Source organism: Chiloscyllium plagiosum, unplaced genomic scaffold, assembly GCF_037043375.1.
Source record: "Chiloscyllium plagiosum isolate Xiang-an unplaced genomic scaffold, Cpla_swu_hap1 HiC_scaffold_8, whole genome shotgun sequence".
Lineage (NCBI taxonomy): Eukaryota > Metazoa > Chordata > Chondrichthyes > Orectolobiformes > Hemiscylliidae > Chiloscyllium > Chiloscyllium plagiosum.
This window is the reverse complement of record NW_028270146.1, coordinates 80520259-80536426: the sequence shown is the minus strand read 5'-3', so window position 1 is coordinate 80536426 and position 16168 is coordinate 80520259. Positions and strand designations below refer to the sequence as shown.

General features: G+C 37.7%; 1 protein-coding gene across 3 annotated transcripts in view; it reads left to right on the top strand.

The window, feature by feature from the left end:
* The window catches only part of LOC122553753 (RNA-binding protein Nova-1), a 277971-nt gene that overhangs the window by 155708 nt on the left and 106095 nt on the right, over positions 1 to 16168 (top strand). The window lies entirely within an intron of this gene.

Sequence of the window (16168 nt, the reverse complement as noted above, 5' to 3'; positions counted from 1 at the left end):
CACGGCTGTTGAAAACTGGTAAAGTAATTCCTGAACTTCGTTAAGCAGTTTACATTATTTGTACTTAAATTGATACTTCTTGGCATTTTTAGTTGTTAGCTTCTTGCTGAATCATCAAGACGTGGTGCCCCTCACCTGATCAGGTTGATTTCATTGAATTCTGCTGTTGACAGTATCGTAATAAGACATTGGAGAAGGATATGCACTGGGTCAGCTGATTGATAAACTAGCAGATTTAATTCCATGACATTAGTAGATCCTGCCCAATTTTGGTTCCATTAATTTCAATGGAATAAATATCATAAAAGATAAATAAACCACGTTGCCACTTTACTACACAGGTAACAAAGTTGAAACTTTGATATGTACCTTGATGTTCTGACTGTAACAAGATACATTGTAAATTTAATGCAGAATAATGAAAGTTTTGGTTATAAATCAGTTCACAAGACAATGAATTCTATATCTTTTTATCCAAAGAGTAAGATTTAATATTATTAAAATGCCTCTGTCTATCGACCAGAAAAATATTAATCTCATGTGTAATGTTCATTTTATTTCTGGAAAACATTGTTTTCTGATGAAGAACATTTTTAAGAAAACACTCATGTTTGGAGCAATGCTGGTATTGTTTATGCTAAAGTCTGGATGATCGTAGCTCCTTAACTTTCCTACATTACAACACCGGCAGTACTTTCAAAATATTTCATGAGCTGCACAGCGCTATATAGGCATTCGGTAGTCATGACAAGTTCCTTTTTTTGGGTTCTTTCATGAAATGTGGACATTATTGCCAATGACAATATTTGTTGTCCAACTTAATTGGGCTGCCTACTCATTAGAGAGAGATGATTGGTGCTGGTTTAATCCATGGCTAACTACACCTCAAGTGAAGATAGAGGTTGTGAAAGAGAGTCCTTCATAATAACCTCAGCTGATAAAAGAATTGAATCCACGCTGTTAGCAGCACTTTGTATGATAACCGTGCATCCAGCCAAATGAGCTAGTGAACCTTCATTGAAATTGGTTTTGTAGAAGAGTCATAGAGATGTACAGCATGGAAACAGACCCTTCGGTCCAACCCTTCCATGCCGACCAGATATCCCAACCCAACCTAGTCCCACCCTCCAAACCCTTCCTATTCATATATCCATCCAAATGCCTCTTAAATGTTGTAATTGTACCAGCCTCCACCACATCCTCTGGCAACTCATTCCATACACATACCACCCTCTGCGTGAAAAAGTTGCCCCTTAGGTCTCTTTTATATCTTTCCCCTCTCACCCGAAACCTATGCCCTCTAGTTCTGGACTTCCCGACCCTAGGGAAAAGACTTTGCCTATTTATCCTATCCATGTCCCTCATAATTTTGTAAACCTCTATAAGGTCACCCCTTAGCCTCCGACGCTCCAGGGAAAACAGCCCCAGCCTGTTCAGCCTCTCCATATAGCTCAAATCCTCCAAACCTGGCAACATCCTTGTGAATCTTTTCTGAACCCTTTCAAGTTTCACAACATCTTTCCGATAGGAAGGAGACCAGAATTGCACACAATATTCCAACAGTGGCCTAACCATTGTCCTGTATAGCTGCAACATGATCTCCCAACTCCTGTACTCAATACTCTGACCAATAAAGGAAAGCATACCAAACACCTTCTTCACTATTCTATCTACCTGCGACTCCACTTTCAAGGAGCTATGAACCCACACTCCAAGGTCTCTTTATTCAGCAACACTCCCTAGGATCTTCCCATTAAGTGTATAAGTTCTGCTAAGATTTACTTTCCCAAAATGCAGCACCTCACATTTATCTGAATTAAACTCCATCTCCCACTTCTCAGCCCATTGGCCCATCTGGTCCAGATCCTGTTGTAATCCGAGGTAACCCTCTTTGCTGTCCACTACACTTCCAATTTTGCTGTCATCTGCAAACTTACTAACTGTACCTCTTATGCTCGCATCCAAATCTTTTATGTAAATGACAAAAAGTAGTGGACCCAGTACCGATCCTTGTGGCCCTCCACTGGTCACAGGCCTCCAGTCTGAAAAACAACCCTCCACCACCACCTTCTGTCTTCTACCTTTGAGCCAGTTCTGTATCCAAATGGCTAGTTCTCCCTGTATTCCATGAGATCTAACCTTGCTAATTAGTCTCCTATGGGGAACCTTGTCGAACGCCTGACTGAAGTCCATATAGATCACATCTACTGCTCTGCTCTCTCTGAACAATCTTCTTTGTTACTTCTTCAAAAAACTCAATCAAGTTAGTGAGACATGATTTCCCATGCACAAAGCCATGTTGACTATCCCTAATCAGTCCTTGCCTTTCCAAATACATGTACATCCTGTCCCTTAGGATTCCCTCCAACAACTTGCCCACCACTGAGGTCAGGCTCACCAGTCTGTAGTTCCCTGGCTTGGCCTTACCGCCCTTCTTAAACAGTGGCACCACGTTTGCCAACCTTCAGTCTTCTGGCACATCACCTGTGACTATCGATGATACAAATGTCTCAGCAAGAGGCCCAGCAATCACTTCTCTAGCTTCCCACAGAGTTCTCGGGTTTTATCCACCTTTAACCGTTTCAAGACATCCAGCACTTCCTCCTCTGTAATCTGGACATTTTGCAAGATGTCACCATCTATTTCCCTACAGTCTATATCTTCCATATCCTTTTCCACAGTAAATACTGATGCAAAATATCCATTTAGTATCTCCCCCATTTTCTATGGCTCCACACAAAGGCCGCCTTGCTGATCTTTGAGGGGCCCTATTCTCTCCCTAGTTACTCTTTTGTCCTTAATATATTTGTAAAAACCCTTTGGATTCTCCTTAATTCTATTTGCCAAAGCTATCCCATGTCCCCATTTTGTATGTAAAGCTGTGATTTCCGGTTTAATATCTTGTATTTACTCTCGGAAATGCAGAGTCCTCTGTACTGAGGAGACCAAATGCAGATTCAATGATCACTTCGCAGAATATCTCCCTTCACTGTACAAGCATAACTCTGGGCTTCCTTGGCTTGTTTTAATTCTTTATTTGGCATACATCATAACGTCTGTTTCCCTTAACCTGCCTGATTTTCCAGTGAAGGTTAAGCATGAGTAATAGCACATTTTATAGTCTTAAGGCCTGAATATTGAGTTCAATCTTCAACCATCTTTTCAGTTACCTTTTCTTCGCATGGTTTGTTTCACTTTATTCTTAATTTCACTTTACAATAGGAGCATGTTTGCTCTAGGCACATTATTTGTTCCTTTGCTTGGCCCACCATTATTTCCTTCAGCATTAAAAATTTACTCTTTTGTCATTCAACCTTTCCACCTATCACAGATCTTCCTTTTGTCTTTGTCCCACCCATCCGTTGTTCAGCAGACTTAATTGGTTTTGGTTGTGATTTTGCTGTGATGGAATAGCCTACTGGATTCTACTGCCCTGGTGCACGCAGCAACAACTCCACAGTAGCAGTGTTGGTCTGGCAAGATAGAGAAACTGGATGGAAAGAGCGAAAACCGCTGTAAATAAAGGAAAAATAATGTGTGTGCAATATTTTGGTAAAGACCATTTAATTAAATAATGCATCTTGTAATTCAATGGATTTTGAATATTTGATGAATAACTGTTGCAGATATTTTGACATATTAGACAATCCACAATACCACTGCCAAAGAATGTAGTTGCCATACAATGTACATGTCTTAATAATGCTCTGCTGATATAGTTAATGTATTAATATGTGCTAGCTATTAAGTTATTCATACATTATTCATTTCAAATGAAATTTCTGCATGATGGAGAGTGTCTCCAAATAGAATACGCTGTTGGCTACTGAGAAGTCCAGCTTTAATGGAACTCATGCCAAAAACATCATCACAACAGGTTTGAATAAGGTTGGCTTCAGGTCATTTGAAAAACCTGTAATTTATCCTTTCAGCTTAATTGTGGAAAGTAAATTTAGATGCTGGTGTACGGAGCTCCTTTCAGGAGACTCAAACTTGTGCTAACGCATTGGATTAAATGGGTTTCAGATCAGTTTGAGATCAAATGAAATGTTGCTTCCTAATATTGAAAAAAAAATGCTGCAGAGAAGCTCAACTCTAATGGAGCCTAAAAGAATTGTAATTACAGTAATATGAAGTAGATACTAATTTCAACATGACACACAACAATAGGACTGCATATGGACTGCACATTAATAATGTTCTCATACAAAATATATTGAAAATTGTTTCACATTATGTTAGCTTAACACCTTTGTGGACACTATTTTGGAATATGTGCTTGTTATTGTTATTCTCTATCCTTTATGTTATCCCTGCTACCATAGCTGTAGAACCTATTTGTTATTTAAAGCAACTTTAAGATATTAAAAGATATTGAGAGCATTCTTAGTTAACTCTTTCTTTTTGGCTTTACACTTCTTTCATGTGGGCTGCTGTGAGGTTCAATCCTTCCTGATGTTACAATTGATATCTATATGTCATCAGATCTTGACTAATAGGAAATATTCTCACCACTGGCGCATTATAGATGAGCTGAAATTTTAAAAATGTATTTCATTTTCTCACCAGTTGCTGTAAATTCAGAAATGAGTACGTTGCACAAATTTGCATCTCACTGCTTTATTGCTGTCACAGTGGCAAACTTCCTTATAAATAAACCTCTGCTTGCAGGATTTATCACAAGTACGTGAGAGTAGGTCATGTTTGTAATGGACTTAACAGAGACCTATGTAAAGTCATTTGTGGGACATAAACTTTACTAGGAAGATAAAAATTAAATCAATTCCAGCAAAATGTGTCATTACTGAGGCAAATGCCGAAATGTGAATGCTTTAGTTTTGGCAATTAATCTCGACGGGATGTCTATCAGGTGTTTCCTGCTCTGTCTGATCTACATTAATGATCAAAATTGGGTATAGGGCATAATTTCAAAATGTACAGATGGCACAAAAACTTAAAAGTATTGTGAACCTTGAAGAAGAAAGTGCCATACTACAAAGGGACAAATGTTGATGGAAAGGCCAACCATGTGACATATGAAATTTAACATGGAGAAGAGTGAAGTGAAGCATTTTGGTATAAAGAACAAGGATAAACAATATTATATAGAGTACAATGCCCAAGTCAGGTGAATCATTAAAAGTAATGTGGCATTTTGAGAAAGTAGCAAGAGTCATGAGGATGTGGATTTCATAAAAATAGAGGCATAGAATATGAAAGCAATGAAGTTGTATTAAATGTTAACAAGCCACTGATTCAGCCTCATCTGGGTATTGTGTCTAATTCCAAGCACTACACTTTAGGAAGAATGTGAAGGTGTTATATGTTATAGACAAGACAAAACATCGTCAAAATATATTGAGAAGATAGCCTCGACCATAACTTTTTCTTATTTTAAAGGGAAGTGTAGGATGTTGCATTCCAGATGCAATTCATTTGGTCAAACTATTCGACTTTAAGCAAAACACACTTTATTTTTACACCACATTACTTGGAACCCCATCACTCTCTCTCTCTCTCTCTCTCTCTCACACACACACATACTTAACCAAGCTTATACACACACACACACTCTATCATGTGCACTTCCACCCACATTCCCACACTCACATGCACACTCAATCTGTTGCTCCTGCATGCACACACATATAAGCTTATGAGGTGAATTTGTTTTTGCAGATTTACATTTTATTTTATTCAAATACTGTATGAATCCATGTAAAACTCTGTAAAATGATACAGAGGGTTGGTCAGTCTGACACAGACAGACTTCACACCTATTGTTTAAAAAGCTGAGCTAACTTGAAAATGTAATTTAAAAGAAGCCCTGGGATTTACATATCAAAGAGCAGAAACCATCATATTCCATTATAAAAGATGAAAGTTGTAATCAAAGATTGTTTACTGTGTCATATCTCCATGACACTGGACTCCTTTGGCTATAAACTCTATAAACTCCACAACCACCTGATGAAGGAGCAACACTCTGAAAGCACTCCAAGTAAACCTGTTGGACTATAACCTATGTGTGATTTTTAACTTTGTTAAAGACAGATTTAGTAAAATAGATTGTCTCACATGCAATTCTAGCAGCAAGAAGAGAACCCTAGCTATTTAGCTCGAACAAGGAAATAAGAGCTTCCGCATTGAGCTTCAATACCCTAGCAACAGCTATTGAAGGTTAAAACTAAAAATCTTGGTTCTGTGGGAGCTTGACGCCACCCATTCAGGCTGCGTCTATTATTCTAATTTTAAAAAAAGGCCTCCCAAGCTGTTTAATTTATTGAATTTGAGCAGACCAGTTGTTACTTCTGTCTCAACCTTCCTTCACAAAAAAAAAAGACAAATTTACTGCACCTGCTGCTGTTGTCTCCTGCAGTGGTCAGTAGGGTAAAGACCAGCACTCCTCTGCACCACTCTATCCACTAACACCTTTCTGGGTTCCTGTCCATGAAGTAGGGAGTGTGCCTCATTGTTTTCGGGCTCACATTCTCAGTGATAATGGTTGAGTACCATGGTGTGAGGGCAGTCATTGGGCTTGTAGTGTCTGAACTGGCAGTATAGCTGATTTTTAAATATTGAACCGGGGCAAGAACACTGCAAGATCCTGACAGCGATGAGTGTGTTTGCCTCTCCTACTACATGATTCCACAATAAGGGCACTGCAGTCCTCAGTTGCATAACAAATGAAATGAACAGTAGAAGACTGCATGAGAAAAGCTGTGCAAACCTTGGTGGACTCAGCTTCATGACTCTGACTCAACTTAAGTGAAAATGAGAACATTCCACCCAAAAGACCTTTCAAAGAGAGCAAATGTACGCCTAGTTTAACACCTTATCGAAAAAGCAGGCATGTTTGAGTGGAGCCATTCCCTAATGCTGCAAGGAAAGATCTGTGTCCGTTGGTGGAACTTGATCCTACAATCTTCTGATTCAGATGCAAGAGTAATAGCACAGAATAAAATGGCTAACAGCCAATGATTTTGTTGTTCCATTTTTGTCCACGATTATAGGTGAGAGATTTCCATAGACTTTTGTTCTGAAATGATAATTTGCTGAGTAGTTGACATTAGCTGTTTGATGTACATAACTTAAAGTTAAACTATACAGTTTTTTTTGCGATTACCTTTTCCAAGAAAAGTGACTGTCTGCCAGCATCTGTAGGGAGAGAAACAGAATTAGCATTTCACGTTGATGGCTTTCTTCCGTCTCCCCAGATGCTGCCAGACCTACTAAATGTTACCAGCATTTTTTGTTTTTATTTTTGATTTCTCACATCTGCCATATTTTGCTTATCTGTGAATGAGTATGTGCTGTGGATTGATTTGTAATGAATAAATGTATTTTATTGTTGTTATTATTACTATCAGTGCGTAGGTTGCCGATAATTTTATTGAACCATCTGACCTTCAACTCGACATTACTGTTTCTATTTATTGAAGGAAGGAATGTGTCCACCTGATACCCAGTTGTTTGTGGACTTGTCTGACTTGAGTGAGTGCTGATGTTGCTAATAACAGACCCAAAATCTGATTGATGAAGGAAGAATTAACTGCTGTCATGTTTTCATTCTGACAGCATTTTAGATGGTGTAGTACAGACATCAGTAAAGCAACAAATGTTCAGCAATTTAGAAATAGATAATGATGCTCATGGCTGATCAGAATGCGATTAATATCTCTGAAAGAAATGATACTGGGGAGTCTTCATAAGCAATAAGTGAGTCCCTGTTGTCTTCATGAATTAAGATATTTTTAGTGAATCTGTTCAGAAGTCTTTTGGAGGAGATGGGATTTGAACCTTCTGAACCCAGAAGTGGGGACATTACCACTGAATCATGAGACCCCCCCCCAAGTCAATTATAATATTTTAACTTGAGATGCGGCTTGCTCTGCTTCTGATATTTTTTAAAATTAACTTGTTTTTTTAATGCCCATTTTATTTATTTTGTTGAGAACACTTCTGAGGTTATACATACCTTTGGAAGACTCCTTATTAGATTGTGTGAGGTGAACAAGTTCTCTCCAGAGATCTGGAAAATTTTATCTATCTCAGAAAAATTCAAAATAGGAAGTTCACCTAATTTGTTTTATTGGAGGCAAGTGCCGCACCATTAGCATTATCATTTGCCTATATGTCGTGAATATGTCTTAAATTTCTAGCTGCATGTCTCCAATCTGCTGAGTGATTTTGATTGGTTAAATGTGTTGCCACATCTGATCCCAGAGGTTGATTGAATTTCGATGTCCATGATACTCTACTGTTTTGATACATATTTTTTAAAACATTAAAAGATGGTAGGACCGTGAATAAATCAATGTGGTTTACTAAATCTTGGATCATTTTTATTTTCACATACACCTTTTCCCTTTGAGGAATTGTGGGCAAATGTTGGCAGGATTAACCAGCTGTTTATCTACCTATTTGAACCGTTTATGAATGTTCCTTATGTGCCCGACTTGTTAGGATTTAACACAGCGCTACTAACTCAGAGAAAAGCACTTGTTACTGAGTCACAGACCTCCTTAAAATCTTTGAGAGCTGTGCATAACATATTTTCTGAGAACTACTGTGACATTCTACCCTTGATACTTTAGTACTCCAAAATTATATTTAAAAATGGGTCATGGTGCTGGAAATGTAAACAGCTTCCAGAGGACTTGAAAGGTCCACAGGGTTGCAAAAGCATCAGTCAGGCTGTAATTTAAAGCTGAAAATAACCATTCCTGGAGAGTAGTAGTCACAGGTTAGATTCTAAACTACCACTAAGGCAAATTGGTAAATTACATTTTTGCTTCTTTGCAGCAAAAGTTCTTGGCAGTCATTAATCTTGATATGCTAGTGAAAATAAGGAAGTTACCTCTGTAGGTTGTTTCTCACATCTCACGTGTAAATGCTTTTCGAGTGTGTTCAACATAAAACATTTCACAGAGCACAAACTTACTAAATACATCTATTGACATACTCCGCATTAAATTAGAAAATTGTTCTTGATGTTGAATATTTCAAACCAAACATTTCAACACATTAGGAGGTTCACAATGTGACAGCCATGTTTTATACCATCAAAATACCATCAAGGAATTCTCTATTTACATTTTTTTTTATTTGTGGACTGTGAGTGTTGCTAACATTTATTGCCTATCCCTAGCTGCCTCAAGGTGGTGATGAGCTGAATTCTTCAACCACTGCAGTTCATTTGGTATAGGTACAAAATGTTGTTAGGGAGGAAGTTGCAGGAATTTGACTCCATGACACTGAAGAAATGGTGATACATTTCCAAGCCAGCATGGTGAGTGATTTGCAGAGGAGCTTGCAGATGATGGCATTCCCAAGTATCCATTACCTTTATCCTTCTAAATGGTGGTGGATGTCAAGCACTATCTAAGATGCTTTGGCAAATTTCTGCATTGCATCTAAAAAAGGGTACAGACTGCTACTGAGCATTGGTAAAGGAAGGGAGTAAATGTTCGTGGATATGTTGCTGATCAACTGAGCTGCAGTATTCTAAATAGTGTCAAGCTTCTTGAGTGTTGTTGAAGCTGCACTCATCTAGGCTGGTGGGAGTATTCCACCTCACTGCTATTTTGTGCTTCGTAGATGTGGATAGGCTTTGGCAAGTCAGGAAATGAGTTACTCACTGCCGTGTACCTGGCCTCTGATCTCTTCTTGGAGCCATTGTATTTACTTGGTTAATCCAATTCAGTTTCTAATCAATGGTGCTGTTAATATTGGTGCATTCAGTGATGGTAATGCAATTGAGTGTCACTGAACAATGGATTGATTCTCTTTTGTTGGACTTGGTCATTGCCTGGCCCCTGATTGGCATGAGCATTACTTGCCACTTGAGAACCCAAACCTGGATGTTATCCAGATCTTGTTGCATTTGAAGATGGTCTGCTGCAGTATCTGGCCAACTATTTATCACAAAATCTGGCATTTCACCTTGCTCTGGTATTGGGAGTGTTAACTACCTCAGTCACAATGGCTACAGGGATGTCAAAATAGTGACCACTATGCCCAAAAAGCAGAGCAAACCAATTGCTGGCTCATGGCTTGGAACTGATCACTTTATTTAAGTGGTAGGACTTCCTAACTTAACCCAGCTTCTAGAAGAGTCTAGAGGAATGCTTGGATCTGAACTTTGATCCTGGAAGAGTTGGATCCCTGATACCTGGAGAAACTCCTGATCACTGGGGAATCTGATTCCTGACCTTGGTTGGGGGTCAGATTAAATGATTGGTGTAAAGAATGATGGGTACTTTTCTTGATGCTTGTAGTGGAAGGTGTGTCAGATAGTCTGAGAGCCTGGAAAGTAAAGGGCAAATTTATGTCGGCACTCGCCCCCTTTCTTACTCATGTTGTCACTTCCTTGTGACTGTCAGGTTTTCAAGGTTCAGGAATAACAGCCAGCCACTTGAATAAATAAAATCTGAAAGCAGTTTGAACCAGAGACTATCAGCATAATTAAAATAGAAGACAGACAGAAATCGTGGCAAGCATCAAATAGGATAAAAATGGAGAATAATGTTAAAAATGCTGTATTAAAGGAGCTCTACCTGAATGAACATAACATTCACAAAAATATTGAACTTTAAGTCCCACCTGCTCTAGAAATATGGATTAACATTCTAGGACTGATTGATTTTAAAAAAATACGTGGCTATGATTTGATTGCCATTACAAAGATGTAGCTACAGGGTGACTGAGGTTAGGGTTGCACTATCCAAGGGTATTCTACATTTAGGAGGAATAGACAAAAGGGAAAAGAAGTGGGTAGCATATCTAATAAATGTTGACACCAGTCCATGAGTAAGGAAGGATCTTTGCTCAAAGGATCAAGATGTAGAATCAGTTTGTGTGGACCTATGATACTGCAAGTGGAGGCATTGGTTGCAGTTGTTATATAATATCAAGTTGCCATACTAATCTTGGGGATGCTAGGAATCAGAAAATTAAAGATGTAACATGAATAGCATAGTTACAGTTGGTGACTACATTTTGCATATGAACTGGATTAACCAAGTCAACACTAATACTGTGGAGAAACAATTACTTGCAGATGCTGGAATTTGTACTGAAGACAACGAATACTGGAGATCACAGGGGGTCAGACAGCATCCATGGAGAGTGAGCAAGCTAATGTTTCAAGTCTAACTGACTCTTCATCAGAACTCTGATGACCAGTCATTCAGACTCAAAATGTTAGCTTGCTCTCTCTCCAGGGATGTTGTTTGACCCCCTCTGATCTCCAGCATTTGTTGTCTTCAGCTTGTCTTGGAGTATGATACAAGATGGATTTCTTGAACACTGTGGAGGAGCCAACTAGGCTTCAGCTTATTTTGGATTTAGTGTATTGTATTAAGAAAAAGCTAATTAATAACCTTGCTGTAAAGGCACTTTGGGGAAATGGTGAGCAATATACAATAGAATTTTACTGAAGTTTGAATGTGTCATAGTTCAATCTGAAGCTAGAGTCTTAAATCTGAACATCAAAGGAAACTGTGAGGGTATGACAAGCGGGTTGACTATGCTATCTTTGGAAAACATGCTAAAAGATTTGGTGGGAAGCAGACAATAGCTACTGTTTAAATAAAACCATAACATTACTACTGATATATATTCCTGCACGTCAACTAAATAGAAAGCTGAATCAACAATGGTTAACAAAATCAATTAATGGTTGCATTAAACTAAAAGAAATAGCTAATGAGAATGCCAGAAATAATACTAAGCCTGACTATTTGGACCAATTTAAGACCCAGCAAAGGTGGCCAAAAAGACTACTAAGGAAAGTAAAAAGAGAATTAAATGCAAGTCAGCGAGGATCTTAAAGGCTGAGTAATTAAAGGCTGAGTCTTATAATTTACAGAAGAGAACATGGAAATAGTAGAGAAACTAAACAGATACTTTGTCTATGTCATTTCTGAAAAAGATGCATAACATTTCTGACAAATACTAAGTGACCAAAGGATTTGTGTCACTGAAGAACTAAAAGAATTTGGTATTTACTAACGAGGTAGTACTTAAATAACTGGCTGCACTGAAGGTTGATAAATCTTCTGGCCAGATGAGCTTCATCCCAGAGTGTTGAAGGAAGTAGTAATAGAGATGGTGGATACAGTAAAGACTATCTTTTATAATTCTATAGATTCAATCGAGGTTCCTTCTGTCTAAACTGTGGCAAATGTAATCACTATTTTAAAAAGGGGAAAGAGGGAGAGTGGAGAATTACAGACTTGTTAGTTTGACGTGCATAGTTAGTATAAAGGATGTGATAAGTGAACATGTTGAAAAGAATGGCAAAAACAAAGTCAACATGGATTGCTGAAAGGGAAGTCATGTTTGACAAACCTGTTAGAGTTTTTTTTGATGATGTTAACCTGAAGGATAGACAAAGGAAAATTGGTGGATATAATGTATTTGGATTTTCAGAAGTCTTTCGATGAGAGTCCCACCACAGGTGATCACTAAATAAAATTAGAGTGCATGGGATTGGCGGGAGTTGTACTAATTTAGATCGGTATTTAATCAATAGACAGAAAGCAGAGAATAAAAATAAAGTCATCTTCAGGATGGCAGGCTGTTACTAGTCTGTTACTGCAAGTGTTAGTGCTAAGACTACAATTGTTCACAATCTTCATAAATGATTTGGATGTATGGCCAATTGCAATATTTCCAAATTTGCTGATATCAAACTGGGTAGAAACATGAGTTGTAAGGAGCATGTAAGAGGCTCAAAGACAACTAGCACAGGCTAAGGTAGATGGAGAATAATGTAAGTAAATGAGTTATTCACTTCTAAAACAATCTCTAAAACTTGTACGATTCTTAAAGGGCATGACAGGGTGGGTAAAATATGAAATTTCCTTGGCTCATGACTTGAGAATCAGGGATATATCTCAGGGTAAAGGGCAGCCCATTTAAGACTGAGATGAGAATAAAGTTCTTTACTCATAGGGTGGTGAATCTTTAGAATTCTCTGCCACAGAAGGGCAGGTTATTGACCAGATTAAGGACAAAAATCAATAGATTTCTGGAAATTAAGTGAAATGGAAATAGTGCAGGCAAGTGACATAAAGGAGATAACTACCTATAATCTAGAATGGCAAGGTTAGCTACATGGGCTGAATGGCCTACTTCTGTTCACGTATTCATATTTAACTGCACAACCCATCTCCTGTGAGCTGGTTGGCTGCCTACCCCTTGCCATTAAACACAGGAGAGAGCAGGATGGAGGTGTGTTTTAAATTTTTAATATATGACTAGACCTTGACCCATTTGTTTTTCAGGTGTTAAAATGCATCCCATATTTTGTAATTCACAATTATTAATAGTATGAATTTCTGCTGAAATCTTAGTTGTATATTAGATGTCAAATGGTTTAACTAATGTATTAATTGCTAGAATATCTCCACTTGGTTAATAATTCCCATTGAATGTAAGTAAAGCCATTATCAATTTGAGTTATTTTTACATATACATTGTTAACGTAAAATGAATATATTAAAAGTGCTGATGTTTTCTAGATATTACTTTCTGCTCAACAAATTGTTTTATGGGTATGTGATGAGATAAATAACACTACTTCAATAATGCAAAGATGTAAAATTATGTTGGGCTATTTTTGAAAAAAGCTAGATTAACTTGTATGAGACAGTTAACTGCATTGTTGAATAGTTTATGCAAGCATTCATATCATTTCCTTATTCAAGAGGAAAAGATGCATGAATATTGCATAAGTGTTGTTTTCCTCCCCTCTCTAACATGCTGCCTTTTAGTCTAGGTTCAACACTGGGACTGTAACATGATATTTGTTTTGTTTTCATATGTTGTCCATTGACCTTCTGTAGAATGCTTATGCTAGCTATATTGATCAACCCATATCACGTGCCATCATTTAGTACAGAATTAATGCTTTCAATCTGAAGACTCCCTTGAGTCCCTTTCTTGAAAGTTAATCAATGTTCTTCTTAAAGTTGTCCTCGGGGGAATAGTAACAGCATCATCAGAAAAAGATAAGAACTAAAATAGGATCAAAGTACTCAAAATTGAGGTTGAGTAACTAGATAAATATGTTTTGATTTATTTGGAACAGCATTATCGATCTTTTCAAAGTTTGACTTTTATTTGTCCAAAACTCTAAATTTCTCACAAAATATTTAGATAAAATTGAAATTAATTCTTAATTGTGAATAAATAGGGAATTCAGGCTGAAATATTTATAAATAAGGCCAATGGATGTATGGAATTACTTATCAGGGAAGACCATTGAATGAAATCATACAAATGATTTCTGGAGGTAATTATTGTTGTTTATAGTAAAGATATTGATGAGAGCTTGTGCTTGAAATTTTAACACAAGCTTTCCTGGAGACTTCCCAACATAAAACTACCTTGAGTTCTAATATTTATGTTTTTAACTGCTTGAATCATATCCATATTTTAAGTTGTTCTGGTTAGTAATAAATGTCATTGATGAATATCCTGACACATTTAAATCTGATGAAGGAGCAGTGCTTCGAAAGCTAGTGCTTCCAATTAAACTTGTTGGACTATAACCTGGTGTTGTGTGATTTTTAACTTTGTCCACCCCAGTCCAACACTGGCATCTCCAAATCATATTTAAATCTCAGTCTCCCCTTCAATTCTGTCCCACTTTATGTCAGAATAATTGAAAGCTCAAACCTGCCTTTGATGGCAGCATCAGGAATGAATTCAAGTGGCAGCATTTAGTAGTTCTAGGAAACAGATCTAAGAGAAAAATAAGTTTTTTTTGCAGTTTCCAACTTCAATAGTGCATAGCTGTTGGGTTCACAGCAGTAAAAGTTTGTTATATGTTAGACGTCCTGAGCTGTGGGACTCTGGGCTGGATCATGCACTTTTGCTCTCCATTTAGCCATTTGACCACGTCTATGCATGGTGAGGCTGCTACTCCTCTGAGGAGCTGCCTGCTGTCCTCAGTAAAGCATTGACAAGTGCCATCATGGCTGCCAACTGCCTTTATTATTAATAGTCTGCATGAAGCTCCTGCCACTTCAGTAGCTGTTGGTGCTGTATATTCCTCCAGCCCCAGTACAATATTGACATATCACAATCACATCACAGACAAAATGCTGGGATTATCTGGGCATCATGTTCCTGTGCCTGATTTGAAAAGTCAACTTGTGTGTTGTATAAAACTTCTATGTGTATACAGAATTGTTGTGGAACAGTGATTACATAATTTAATTAAGTAATTCACGACAGTTGATTATGATGTGGAAAAATATTTACGCTTTCAGGGAAGCCCGCAGTGGTTGGGGATTTCCTGCACAATACTGTTGCGAGAAATGTGCTATAGTTGCATTTAAATTTGTCAATAAATCCAAATTTATTTTCTTATTTTATTCAGAGTTATTTCTGCTGCACGTATGTTGTAATCTCAATTATTCTCCTTTGACCTATTCAACTGAAGTGTTTGTTCATTACAAACTGCTATAGAAAGTCAGACTTTGCTGTGTTTTACAAGTCAAGATGTTTATATTCATATTTGGGATGTTCTGTCTCTGTGAACTATCTTCCTCAGATCATTTGTCTGCTTTACCTAAATTTTACTTATTTTCAAATCAGTAATTGTGCAATTCTGTTCTCATCTAACATCTATTAATGAGTATTTTCCAGCAGTTACAAACAATAAGTAGTCCTACCCACCTGATGCCCACAACTTCCCAACCCCACCTTTCCCAATCCAAAGGGATCAAAACGAGGTTGGTTAAACCTGTGCTATCTAAGCATCAATTCAGCACAGAATAGAGACTGAACATGGACCATCCAGGTCTACCTGCCTAGTTCCTTACTGGGTAGTGTGTTTATCAACTGATTTATCAGGTATCTGTCCAGTGTCAATTTGTGTCTGTTCCTGCTTTTTATGTAAATTGGATCCAACATGAACACCAAGTCTCTCCATCACTGCTTCTGACCAAATGTTTATAATTCATTGTACCTTACCTATCATTGCAGTGTGCATTAGTATTATTTCTGTCACCTAGCAGTCATATTTGTAAGTGTGCAAAACCAACTAAGATATTTACATCCAAACTCCCAGTCAGTCTAATATACAATCTGCCCCTGTTGAAGCTCAATCAACATCTTCCCAACTCAGTCTCTCCTTCAAAGTATATGTACT